This window comes from Puma concolor, chromosome E4 (genome assembly GCF_028749965.1).
Source record: "Puma concolor isolate L17-30 chromosome E4, mPumCon1.1.hap2, whole genome shotgun sequence".
Lineage (NCBI taxonomy): Eukaryota > Metazoa > Chordata > Mammalia > Carnivora > Felidae > Puma > Puma concolor.
In genome coordinates, this window is record NC_141683.1 from 56,963,469 (window position 1) to 56,975,847 (window position 12,379).

At 37.3% G+C, this 12,379-nt stretch overlaps 1 long non-coding RNA gene across 1 annotated transcript in view; it reads left to right on the top strand.

The window, feature by feature from the left end:
• Positions 1 to 12,379, top strand: part of LOC147572700 (uncharacterized) — a 300,233-nt gene that overhangs the window by 39,360 nt on the left and 248,494 nt on the right. The window lies entirely within an intron of this gene.

Genomic DNA, 12,379 nt, shown 5'->3' on the forward strand with positions numbered 1-12,379 from the left:
AAATACAGTGAAATTGCTAAAAATTGGTTCCCCATCGAGCATTTTCTTATATCAACTAAAATTATGACGCCTCAATTATTCTACCCAGGTAATCCCTTAATTGAGCAGGTGATACTTAGCAGAAACTGGCATATATCTAATTTTTTGAGGAGCTGCTTTTTTATGTCTTTTGAAGATGGTAGCAGTGCTCATCTGTAAAGTAAACGTGGTTAACTGGACGGAGAGACTTCAGATCTTCATTCTGTCTCTTACAGCTGTTTGGCTTTGAGCAAGTCATTTAACCCCTCTAATTCTTGGTTTCTTCATTAATGAAATAGGGATACTTCACTACTACCATCTGTATTGCTCAGTTGTTGCAAGGATTACAGTATATTTATGTATATATATATATTTATAGATGTATATATATTTGTACATATACACATATGTGGCATGTAGTTAGCAATTACTAAATGGTAAATGTGGATTGTTGGTAAGTTTTTTTTTTTTTAAATCATGGGGTTCACTAAATTTTTTAGGGCTACAGTTCGGACCGCGTGGTTTTATCTCATTTCTCATACAGCTCTTTTCAGTTTTCATGCCACATAAACTATAGTGCAAGAAAAGACTGTGGATCGCTTTCTCAGGAACGTTCCTGTAGCCTTATTCATCTAAGGAAGGGCGGGACACACCCAATTCCACCTTGGCCTCTGATGTTGTTTTCTTTCTCCAGGAGGTGAAAAAGGCCACTCTTCCCCTCTCTGCCCTTCGCAGGAGTGTATATTCTGTCGGTGGAGGACACGTTTATTGCCCCCTGTCTCTCCTGGGCACCTCATCCTAGCTTTTCTTGCTTCATTGCCCCCTCTTTTCCAAACCTTTAATGCTGTTTCCTTCCTGTTCTCTGGAACAGGGCCAGCTAGAGAGAATATTTGTTAGAGCAATTTAGCGCAGGGTATGGCACTCCATGGAGGGACGCATATTGGGTATGTCCCCAGTTTACTCTTAATTCCTGGCTCCATTCCCAATGCACTAGCTTTGACGGCTGTTCTAACCCACAGTTTCAGGTTTCCAGGTGGCGGTTTGAATGTGAGTGCTTCAGTGAAGAGGATTGACAACCGAGATTTCCTGAAGGAATGTTCAAGTTAAGCACTGAGACTACCAGCTCACCGTCTTTTCTCTATTTCCTGACTTGTTCAGTCTCCTTAACTGCATAGAGATGTTCATTTTGTATGTACCCAGGGGGATTCAGTGCCTGCTTTCCTCACATAAGGTCTAGAGTTGGGGCTGACAAACTTTATCTGCGAGGGGCCAGATAGCAGATGTTTTAGCTTTGTGAACCATATAGTCAGTCTCTGTTGGAATTACTTAATTCTGCCATTGTAGCTGAAAATAGCCATAGACAATATGTAAATCAATGGGCAAGGATGTGTGTGTGTTTGTATGTGTGTTTTTAATGTTTATTTATTTTTGAGAGAGAGAGAAAGAGGCGGGGGGTGGGACAGAGGGAGAGCGAGAGAGAGAATCCCTAGCAGGCTCTTTACTGTCCGCGCAGAGCCCCTGTCAGGGCAGAGGAGCTCAAACTCATGAACCATGAGATCATGACCTGAGCTGATATGAAGAGTTGGAAGTTTAAGTGACTGAGCCATCCAGGCACCCCAGATGTGTTCTAATAAAACTTATGTGTAGACTCTGAAGGTTGAGTTTCATGTAATTTTCACATGTTATGAAATATTAGTCTTCTTTTGATTTTTCCCCCCAACTGTTTGAAAATGTAAAAGCTTGTCTTGGCTTGCAAGTCATACAAAAACAAGTGGGGCCAGATTTGGCCACAGGCCTGCCCCTTCTTTGGAGAAACATTATTCTAGCGAATCATTGTTCAAGGTATTGCGGGTCTTCTGTGAAGTGGTCTTATTAAAAAGCTTCAAAGTATGAACAGATAGTTCTGTTTTTAAGGAATTTTCTAGGGAAGAGAATTTCCAAGTGAACATGCCTCTTGCAAATTCAATTTGCCCACCCTGATGGATCCCCCCTCTAGTAAGTGCTCACCACATTCCCGCCCACCTCAGAACTCAGGAAAGCCAGAATTAACCATCAGTGAGTGGAGGCTTGTCTGAGAACTACACCCATTCTCCAGGGCTACCATTTAGTTATCATTTCCATCTGTTTATTCATCTGCTCACATACAGAGATCATAAATCCCAGTGAGGTACAATAATGACCAAGAATGATGTAAAATGAAAGTTTAAAAGTCCAACAAAATACTGACAAATCTAAGTCAAGCAACTCCTTAACTAACCAGTCCCACAGTTATATAAATTTCCTTCAAAAGAGTTTTACACCCAAAAACGAAATTTTACTTCATGAGACATCATTGATTTCTAACACTGAGTATTCTTATTTAAACGTGTGAATAAACAGAAGAGCAAAGAAAAATTTATGTTTCTAGATACATTTAGATCTGAGTCAGAGTGTTTGTTGAAGATCAAATGTAGAAAAAAATTTTTTTTCTTGAATAAATGAATGTTTGACACTTCACATACACAGAAAAGTGCATCTCATAGATGGTAAATTATCAGAATTACCCTGAGGAGGAAACCAAGGTGACATATGGCTAGCACCTAGCCTAAAAGGGATTGCAGTCACAAAGGTCAGAACGAAGGAAGAGTTCCTACCTAATGTGTCAAGAAGTAAAGAGAATCAAGTCAAACTCTGTATAAATCAGTAAAGATCAAGATAACAAAGCCAAAATGAGCCACCAAATCTAAAGGCAGGAATGGGCCCCAACAGGAGGAAAATCAAGGATTCTGAGCTAGATGTAAATGAAACAGAACAGAAAGGGCCCATCAGGAAAGGGAGAGGTTCTCAGAAATTAATACTACTGAATAAAATGTCTACATATTGCTTTTATTGCTTAACTTGTGTGTGGTACTTGAGTGTACTGTTCTCGCCAAAGTACCACGTGTAATACCAGTGTTGCAAGTATAGTTGACCCTTGAACGATGTCGGGGTCAAGGGCACTGACCTCCTGTGCAGTTGAAAATCCTTTAGTAACTTCTGATTCTCCAATATAACATGACTCATACTATCCCTACATATCCAAAAGCCTTTGTTTTCCTGAGTAATATACAACAATATGTGAAATTATCCCAAATCCAGGTAAAATAAGAATATATACTTCAGGTAACTGAAGAATCAGAATAGATATGAGATAAAATTGGGTTATCTCCTCCTTCAGGATCAAAGGAAGTGGTACTTACGATCTGTTAATAATATAGTAATACTATATAGTAATATAGTAAACTTATGATCTGTTAATAATAGATTAATTGATGGTGAAATGTGATATAAAACTGATAGGTAAGTTTTTGTCATGCTGATAAGGTGATTAAGTCTGATTATTAATGGAATACTTTGTGTAAGTTCTGGTACTCAAGGGTGGAATGGGGAAGGTTCAAGTTTTATAATAAAGGCTACTGTAATAATAAAGGATGCTGTGGAATAAAAATTTTAGTAATTGTCCATTGACCAGAATATATTAATTTAATAATGATAACTATTATGAGAAGTAGAGATGTGGTAGCTTGTTTGTTATTAGGAAATACTTAATGGATACTTCTATGAATCATGGACTATAAGTTTTAATTAGAATTGGAATGTGGTTTATTATATTTATCTTGAAACAAATTTAGATTATTAATTAGTGTGAGCTTAATATAATGATTATGGTATTTGTAATAATGGTAAATAATATAATACTAAAGATAAGCGAGTTTATTAGTATGGGAAGAATATAAACAATTTTGGGGGTATTGGCCCTATAGTTTATTCAGCTGACCTTAACATAGAATATGATGTATTATGGTAACATGGAGAGTTTTGAATTCTTAGGATTAGGTTCAACCCCTATAATGCTAGAAATAAGGGGGTTTAAGCCTCTGTTATTTACTCTATCAAAGCAATTCTTTTATCAGACATTTTATTATTTAAAATTTTTTTATTTTATTTTATTTTATTTTATTTTATTTTATTTTATTTTATTTTATTTTATCATTATTATATATTTTTAGAGACAGAGCACAAGAGGGGGGTGGGGGCAGAGAAGAGAGAGAGACAGAATCCCAAGCAGGCTCCATGCTCAGCGTGGAGCCTGATATGGGGTTCAATCCCATGGTCTTGAGATCATGACTGAGCCGAAATCGAGTCGGACACTCAGTTGACCGAGCCAACAAGATGCCCCTCAGACATATTTTTAATGTTTGTGGTGGGACATTTGCTATAATAATGGGAGTTGATATGTATCATATGCATAATGCTAACATTAGTATAAGAAATTTTTTTTCGTATGAGATGTGTAAGTTGGTCATATCAGAAAGAAGAAAGGTTTCGATAACGAAGTTAATTGTATACATTTCTGGTATATAAGGATTGTGAAATGCTTCTAGCAAAAGAATTGTTAAAGTATTTGTTATGATAATGGTGGCATATTTCTGCTAGAAAAAAAAAAAATAGAGCAAATGGGCCTGCTACATATTTACACTGAAACCAGAGACAAATTCTGATTCTCTATCTTAAGGCAAAGGGGGCCCAGCTGGTTTCTGCTAGAGTTGAAATGAATCATATTATGTCTAGTGGTCATGATAAGAAAAAAATTAATCATAAACACTCTTGAAAGGCCCTTGGGTGGCTCAGTCGGTTAAGCTTCTGACCTCAGTTCAGGTTAAGATCTCATGGTTTGTGAGTTTGAGCCCCTCATTGGGTTCTCTGCTGTCAGCACAGAGCCTGCTTTGGATCTTCTGCCTCCCTCTCTCTCTGCCCCTCCCTCATTCTCTCTTTCTTTCTCAAAAAAAGAAAATACTCTTGAGTAATAATTAAGGTTGATGATGTATATGATACATTTACTAGTAGTGCTGATAATAGAATAATTGCTGGTGTTACTTCATATGAAATTGTGCTACTGCTCAGCCTACACCAATTAGGGCATATTTTGCATTTGAAGCTTATTCCAATCAGAGAATAGAATAAACAGGTAGACTTGCTACAGCTAATATGAATAATACACCTAGATTTATGTTGATTAGTGGATATAGTATGGGTAGCGAAATACATATTGTTAAGACTACTGTAAGGGCTAGGATTGGTGCTATGATATAATTATTGATGATGTCAATGATTGTAAATATTCTTTTTTTAATTTTTTTTTTCAACGTTTATTTATTTTTGGGACAGAGAGAGACAAAGCATGAACGTGGGAGGGGCAGAGAGAGAGGGAGACACAGAATCGGAAACAGGCTCCAGGCTCCGAGCCATCAGCCCAGAGCCCGACGCGGGGCTCGAACTCACGGACCGCGAGATCGTGACCTGGCTGAAGTCGGACGCTTAACCGACTGCGCCACCCAGGCGCCCCGTAAATATTCTTTGATAAAGAATTTGAAGGCACTGGTGATGGGTTTAAATAGATGATGAGGACCAACAATATTTCGTCCTTTATGAAGTTCTACATAACTTAATACTTTTCATTCAGTTAATATGAAAAGAACTATAGCAAGTAAAATAAGGATAGTTAACAGAAGGCTAACTTATTTCTTGAGTATAACACCCTGTAGTTCAATCACATTGTTGCAAAATGGCAAGATTTCATTCTTTTTCATCACTGAGTAATATTCTATGATATACATGTATACCACATCTTCTTTATCCATTCATCAGTTGATGGACATTTGGTTTCTTTCCATACTTTGGCTGTTGTTGGTAGTGCTGCTATAAACATTGGGGTTTTTGTGCCCCTTCAAAACTGAATGTTTTAATCATTTGGATAAATTCCTAGTAGTGCAATTGCTGGGTCATAAGGTAGTTCTACTATTAATTTTTTGAGGAACATACATACTGTTTCCCAGAGTGGCCGCACCAGTTTGCATTCCCACTGGCAGTGCAAAAGAGTTCCCCTTTCTCCACATCGTTGCCAATATCTGTTGTTTCCTGAGTTGTTAATGTTAGCCATTCTGACAGGGGTGAGGTGGTATCTCATTGTGGTTTTGATTTGTTTTTCCCTGATGATGAGTGATGTCGAGCATCTTTTCATGTGTCTGTTTGCCATCTAGATGTCTTCTTTGGAAAAGTGTCTATTCATGTCTTTTGCTCACTTCTTCACTGGATTATTTGTTTTTTGGATGTTGAGTTTGGTAAGTTCTTTATAGATTTTGGATACTATCCCTTTATCTAATACGTCATTTGCAAGTATCTTTTCCCATTCCATCGGTTGCCTTTTAGTTTTGTTGATTTTCCTTTGCAGCGCAGAGGCTTTTTATCTTGATGAAGTACCAATAGTTCATTTTTGCTTTTATTTCCCTTGCCTCTGGAGACATGTCAAGTAAGAAGTTGCTGCGGCCAACGTCAAAGAGGTCGCTCCCTGTTTTTTCCTCTATAATTTTGATGGTTTCCTATCTCACATTTAGGTCTTCATAGGTGGAATTTGAGAAACTCAACCAATGAACATAGAGGAAGGGAAGGAAAAATAAGACAGAAACAGAGAGGGAGGCAAACCATAAAAGACTTTCAAATATAGAGAACAAACTTAGGATTGCTGGAGGGAGGGTGGATGGGATGATGGACTAAATGGGTGATGGGCATTAAGGAGGGCACTTTTCAGAATGAGCACTCGGTGTCATATGTAAGAGATGAATCACTCCTAAAGCCAAGACTACACTGTAAGTTAACTACTTTGAATTTAGATTAAAAAAAGTGGGGGGGGAGAATAATTAACAGAAGATTAATTATAAATATACCTTTTTAAAAATTTTATTTATTTTGAGGGAGAGAGAGAGAGAGGGAGAGCGAGACAGGAAGGGGCAGAGCGAGAGGGAGAGAGAATCCAAGTAGGTTCCACACTGTCAGTACAGAGCCAGATTTGGGGCTCAAACTCACAAACTGTGAGATCATAACCTGAGCTGCATTCGGAGGCTTAACTGACCGAGCCACACAGGCACCCCATGAATGTACTGTTAAGAAGAAGAAGATTTGAACCCCTAGTTATAAAGGTTCAAGTTTTATGAGGTTACCGGACTTCTACTTACCCAGACCAAGAGCAGGGCTGATAGAAATTAATTAGATGAAGAGTATATCATATATTCGGTCGAAGGCACTTTTCTCAGGTTGGCCTCATTTCTCTTGTCTTTTCCTGGGGGGAAAATATGAAATAGAAATCAATCTGGATTGCTCTAGTTTGAACTCAAATCATATGAAACTTTAATCATTGAACAGAAGGACCATTGATAGTAGTTACAACATTGGGATATTCTGGTCTGGCATTGAGGTTGTCACCTTATTGGCACCTTATTGTCAATAAGAACTCTAAATATTTGCCTTTTAAGGCAACTGTGGATTTGTAAATATTGTAAAATATTGTAAATACTGTAAAAACCTCTAAAGAAGGTTATTTCCCATGTCCTAAGAGCTGTACCTTTTTAAATTAACATTTAAATTTATGTAGGACTTAATACTTTTTTGGGTATTTTATTTTATTTTATTTTATTATTTTATTTTAAATGTTTATTTTTGAGAGAGAGAGACAGACCGTGAGTGAAGGAGTGGGAGATAGAGAGGGAGACACAGAATCCAAAGCAGGCTCCAGGGACTTGAACTCATGAACCATGAAATCATGACCTGAGCTGAAGTGGGACACTTAACTGACTGAGTCACCCAGGCGCCCCATACTTTTTTGGGTAATTGTAAAGTTGAACTAATTTGGGTAATTTTATTTTATTTTTTTATTTTTGAGAGAGAGAGAGAGCGTGAGCAGAGATAGAGAGGGGGACAGAGGATCCACAGCGGGCTCTGCGCTGACAGCAGAGAGCCCGACATGGGGCTCAAACTCTCAAACTGTGAGATCATGACCCAAGCAGAAGTTGGATGCTCTATCGACCGAGCCACCCAGAAGCCCCTGGGTAACACTGAAGTTGAACTGGAGAGTCAGCTATCTCCCAGCTCATCAGGCTTTTTACCTGTGTTTATAGATCTTGTCACTGTTTTGCCAAATAGATGAGTTTGTTCCTTAAAGTGTCTGCAAGTTGTAGTCTGATGTTCTGACTTAAGCTCTCTTTGTCAAAATTGTTCTAGTCAATTCATGATGCAAAAGATAAACGGGCAAACTTTGCTCTTTACTACTTTAAACACTTATTTCATCATTCTCTTGCGCTATCTCCTCCATAGCACCCATTAAGATTCCTCTCCCCTATATTCGCCTTTGTAAATAAATGTCTTGTTGCATTTAAATATTATTGTTAGGTTTAGCTAAGTTTTGGCTGGCTTTAGTTCAAAGCAGTCATTTTAAGATGAAATCTCCGGAGGGTAAACCAAATGCTTTATTTACACCTTGGTTTGTCCAAACACACTTGTCTTTTTTCATGTGTTAGATAATTATAAATAGTCTTAAAAAAATGAAATTAACATTTGGGGAGTGTGATGGATGATTGTGCGCCTGCTTCATGGCCTAATTCAATGAAGCTCTCTGTTCTTAATTTACTACTAACTCCTCCTTAGTCTTCAGTTTCATACAGGCTTTTGCACGGTATTTAATCTTCTCGAAGTGGAGTAAATGGCCCATTCTTTCCACCTCGTAAGCTATGGCTTGACCTATATTTCTATGCTGATATTTTTGCCTACTATCATTCCCTTTTAGGGTTTGCTGAGGAAGGTGGTTCATGGTCTGGATTAACAAGAGGTGGTGAGGTTTATCTGGGTTTATAAATTATAGAACAGGCTTCCGAGTTGTTAGAGTTTTAAGACACTGCCAGTAGTGCTCTGGCGAGTAATTTGTTATATTAATTATCTGGGTGTAGGGTTGAGCATTGTGGAGTATCTAATCCCAGTTCGGATCTCAGTTAGCTATTGTGTAACCAGAAATATCAAAGTCATTTCTGCAGGTTGTTTTGATTTTAGTCGCAGCTTCTTGTAGTTTAATCAGAATTTAACTTTATTATTAAATTTTCTTAAACATGCTTTACCCCCAAATTTTATTAATTTGGGTTAATTGTATGACTGTGGTGGCTGGCACAAAATTTACCAACTCTAATAGTAAGCTAATATAAATTAGTCAAACTTTCACTTATAACAATTTTTATCACTGCTGTGTTTCATGGGTGTGTGGTTAAGCAAGGCATAATGAACTCCTTGTTATTGACCTTGAGGCCTGTTCCTTTATCTTCACAGATCTGGAAGGCATTCTCACTGGGATGCATATACTTGCCTGTGTAATTTGATACAAAATTAGTAGAAATAGTGGGACAAAGCCTATGAGTTTATGGAGTTTTATAAACTCATCTAGGCATTTTCAGTGCCTGGCTTTAATTGTTAAGATTCATTAACTAAATCATATCTAGAAAAATTCCTTTCCAAATATTTTATTTTCAAAATACTAACTGCTGTATCAGTTTTTCAAAGGGGTGAGATTAAACTTAATAAAGAATAAAAAATAATTAGCTCATTAAGCCTAATATTTGGAAAATTTTTAGTGTCTTAAAATTTTATTTAATTAGGAGTTGGGCTAGAATATGTTTTGGTTGAGACTATAATTGGAGAAAATATACAAATTATGGAATAATTAAGATTATTTAGGCCTTGTATGTTAGAGAGTCTTATTTTGGGAGTTTGGCAAGATAAACATATATTATTTACAGTTAAAAGTCTATTGGGGGACGAGGAGGTTTGCTAAGCTAATTTTGTTTGATGATAATATGTGTACAAATTTATAATTAAGTTTTTATATATCCTACAAGCATTAACTAATTGATACCATAGGGTTATGATGTTGGTAAGTAATATTCAATTTAAGCTCAGCTACAAGTTGCTTGACTGTGTTGAGGCCTTTGACAGCCTCCCCAAATTAAAAAATACCAAATGTATGGCACCACAGTTATGTGAGCATGAGATGATTAGTCACTGGTTCGTTGGGATGTCTTATTTAAGGTAATGAATGGACGATTTTGGGTGGAATTGTCCTGAAGTAAGAACCAGATGCCAGGTATAGTTTTCCATTAAAAACCCCAACCTATTATGGGGCCAGAGAGGGAATGGGTATAATGTGAGTAGGTTGCTAGTTCCTCAACACTTGGTGATTAAGATAATGGCCATGATAAACATGGTGGCAAGGATTAATTTGACTCAATTGGCTCTGGATGCTCAATAATGTGATATCCTATGTGATGTGAATGGTGATATGTAGCATATACTACTCATGTTGTCTGGGGTTTTATGTATGATATGTATTATGTAAGATAAATAATGTACATGGTTATGTGAATGGGGCAGGTAGTTTAATGTACAATTACATATAGTATTATGTATAATTAAACATGTATATGCTGATAAAATAGTATGTGGTGGATCACATAATGCATGATGTACATAGTGGGTGAATTTTTAATATTTTTCCTCAATATCAACATACAATATGACAATAATGCTTCTTGTTTACATATAACCACACAAGGAATAGTTTAAGTAGAATTTCAACTCCGGGTGCTGATGGTGGAGCTGAGGGCTCCTTCCTTGATGGCCGTGGGGAGAAATTTGTCTCCATTTCTGGTTTGGAAGACTGGAGTAATAAATATACAAGGACTCGTAATTTAAGAAGGTTACATCCAGTTAAGCTTGTAAGCGGTATAGTCACAAGGAAGGTGGCTAGTTGGCCAATAATAATAAAGGGATGCTCAACAGGTTGACCTCCAATTCACGTTAGTTTTAAGAAGTCTGCTACTAGAATCCAGAATAAGCATTGACTTAGAGGTCATCATATTATGCTTTGCTGTTTGGATGTATGAAGTCTCAGCGTAGTGGCTAAGATTAGGACGGAACAGATTCGAGCTAAAACATGTCTTTGTTTGCTGAGAGTAGATAGGATTGTGTGAGTGGGTCAGACTGTGTTAAATTGTCCTACACATTTTCCCTACTGAACGATGTTACACACTGCTACTTGGATGATGACCCTGGAGTGCCCTACTAAAAACTACGGTGGCTTATGTCTTCAGGCGTTAAAGTCTTCTGACACAGTGCTGGGGGGAGCGCGCAGGCTGGCTTGGCCAGCTTGCCCCGAGCTATAACTTGTTGAGGGTCAGAGGGATACTGAGAGCGCTGTCTGCTCCATTGGAGTTGCAGATACCATCATCAAATCTACATCTGCCAACTGGTACACAGAGATGAGTATCTGGTCCTATCAATCTCTCTAACACTTCCTCAGAGAGAAGTAGGATTTGCTCTGTATTTCAAAGACATTTCGTTTTTGCCTTCTAAATGACTCACAAGAGATGTGGTGGGTAAGTCTGGTGACGCTATGTCGTCCTTAATGGATGAAAGGCTTGTATGAAATGACAATGGCCTTTGAAAATTCAGACTGGATCCCTAGTGCTCCTGTGGAACATTCCAGAGATAGCAGCCTCTTCAGTGTACATATTCTGAAGCTAACATCTCAAGTCAGGAAGGGACATCTTGTGCAGGCAGTGTGAAGTTAGGCTGAGGCAATCCATTGCACTTGAGCTACAAACTTAAGAAGTGTTCTGTATTTTAAGTTTCACCTCCACAGGAATGCTGTGTTCATTTCCAAAGATGTATGTGTTTTCCTCTGTTTTCTATCTGTTTCCTGTATCTGTAGGTCTTGGATCAGTGACGTAAAATTATATAAAACATTTCCTTTATTGGGTTTATCATTTGTTAACTTCAATCATGATGATAAAGTGCTCCCAGTTTTTCTTTTTTTTTTTAAAAAAAAAAAAGATACATCGTGTTTGATCTAGCAATTTTATTCTTGGGCATCTATCTTAGAGAAGTGAAAACACAAGCACGTTTCTACATATTGTATGAAGAAGTTTATTTCTGTATTGTCAAAGTGTCAAAAAACTGAGGACAAAATAGATGCTTATTGTTAGAGAAGTGGATAAGTTATTTTATCCCTTCCATGAAATTTTTTGCAGGTACTAAAAAGTGTGAGTTAGAGCTATAACAGATGACTTAGAGAAACACCCCATAAAGTGTTAGAGAGCAAAACAAACAAACAAAAAAACCCAAAAACCAAACATAGAAAAGTGCTTATGACATGATCCTAATTTGAAAGCTAAACCATGATTTTTAACAATTCTGTATATGTATGGACACACACACACACACACACACACACACACACACAATCACTCATGTAATCTGTAATGAATTTTGATTAGGGAGAGAAATATGAATGGATATATATCAAGTTGGTAATATGCTTTTTCGTGTGAGGTAATCATATGTGAATGGATGAAAGAGCTAGGACCAAATCAATCAATCGATAGACGAAATTTAAAAAATAAAGAAAACTGAAGTGAAAATATTCTGATCAGGAAAAAAAATTAAGTGTTCTGCAACTTAGGAAAAAGAC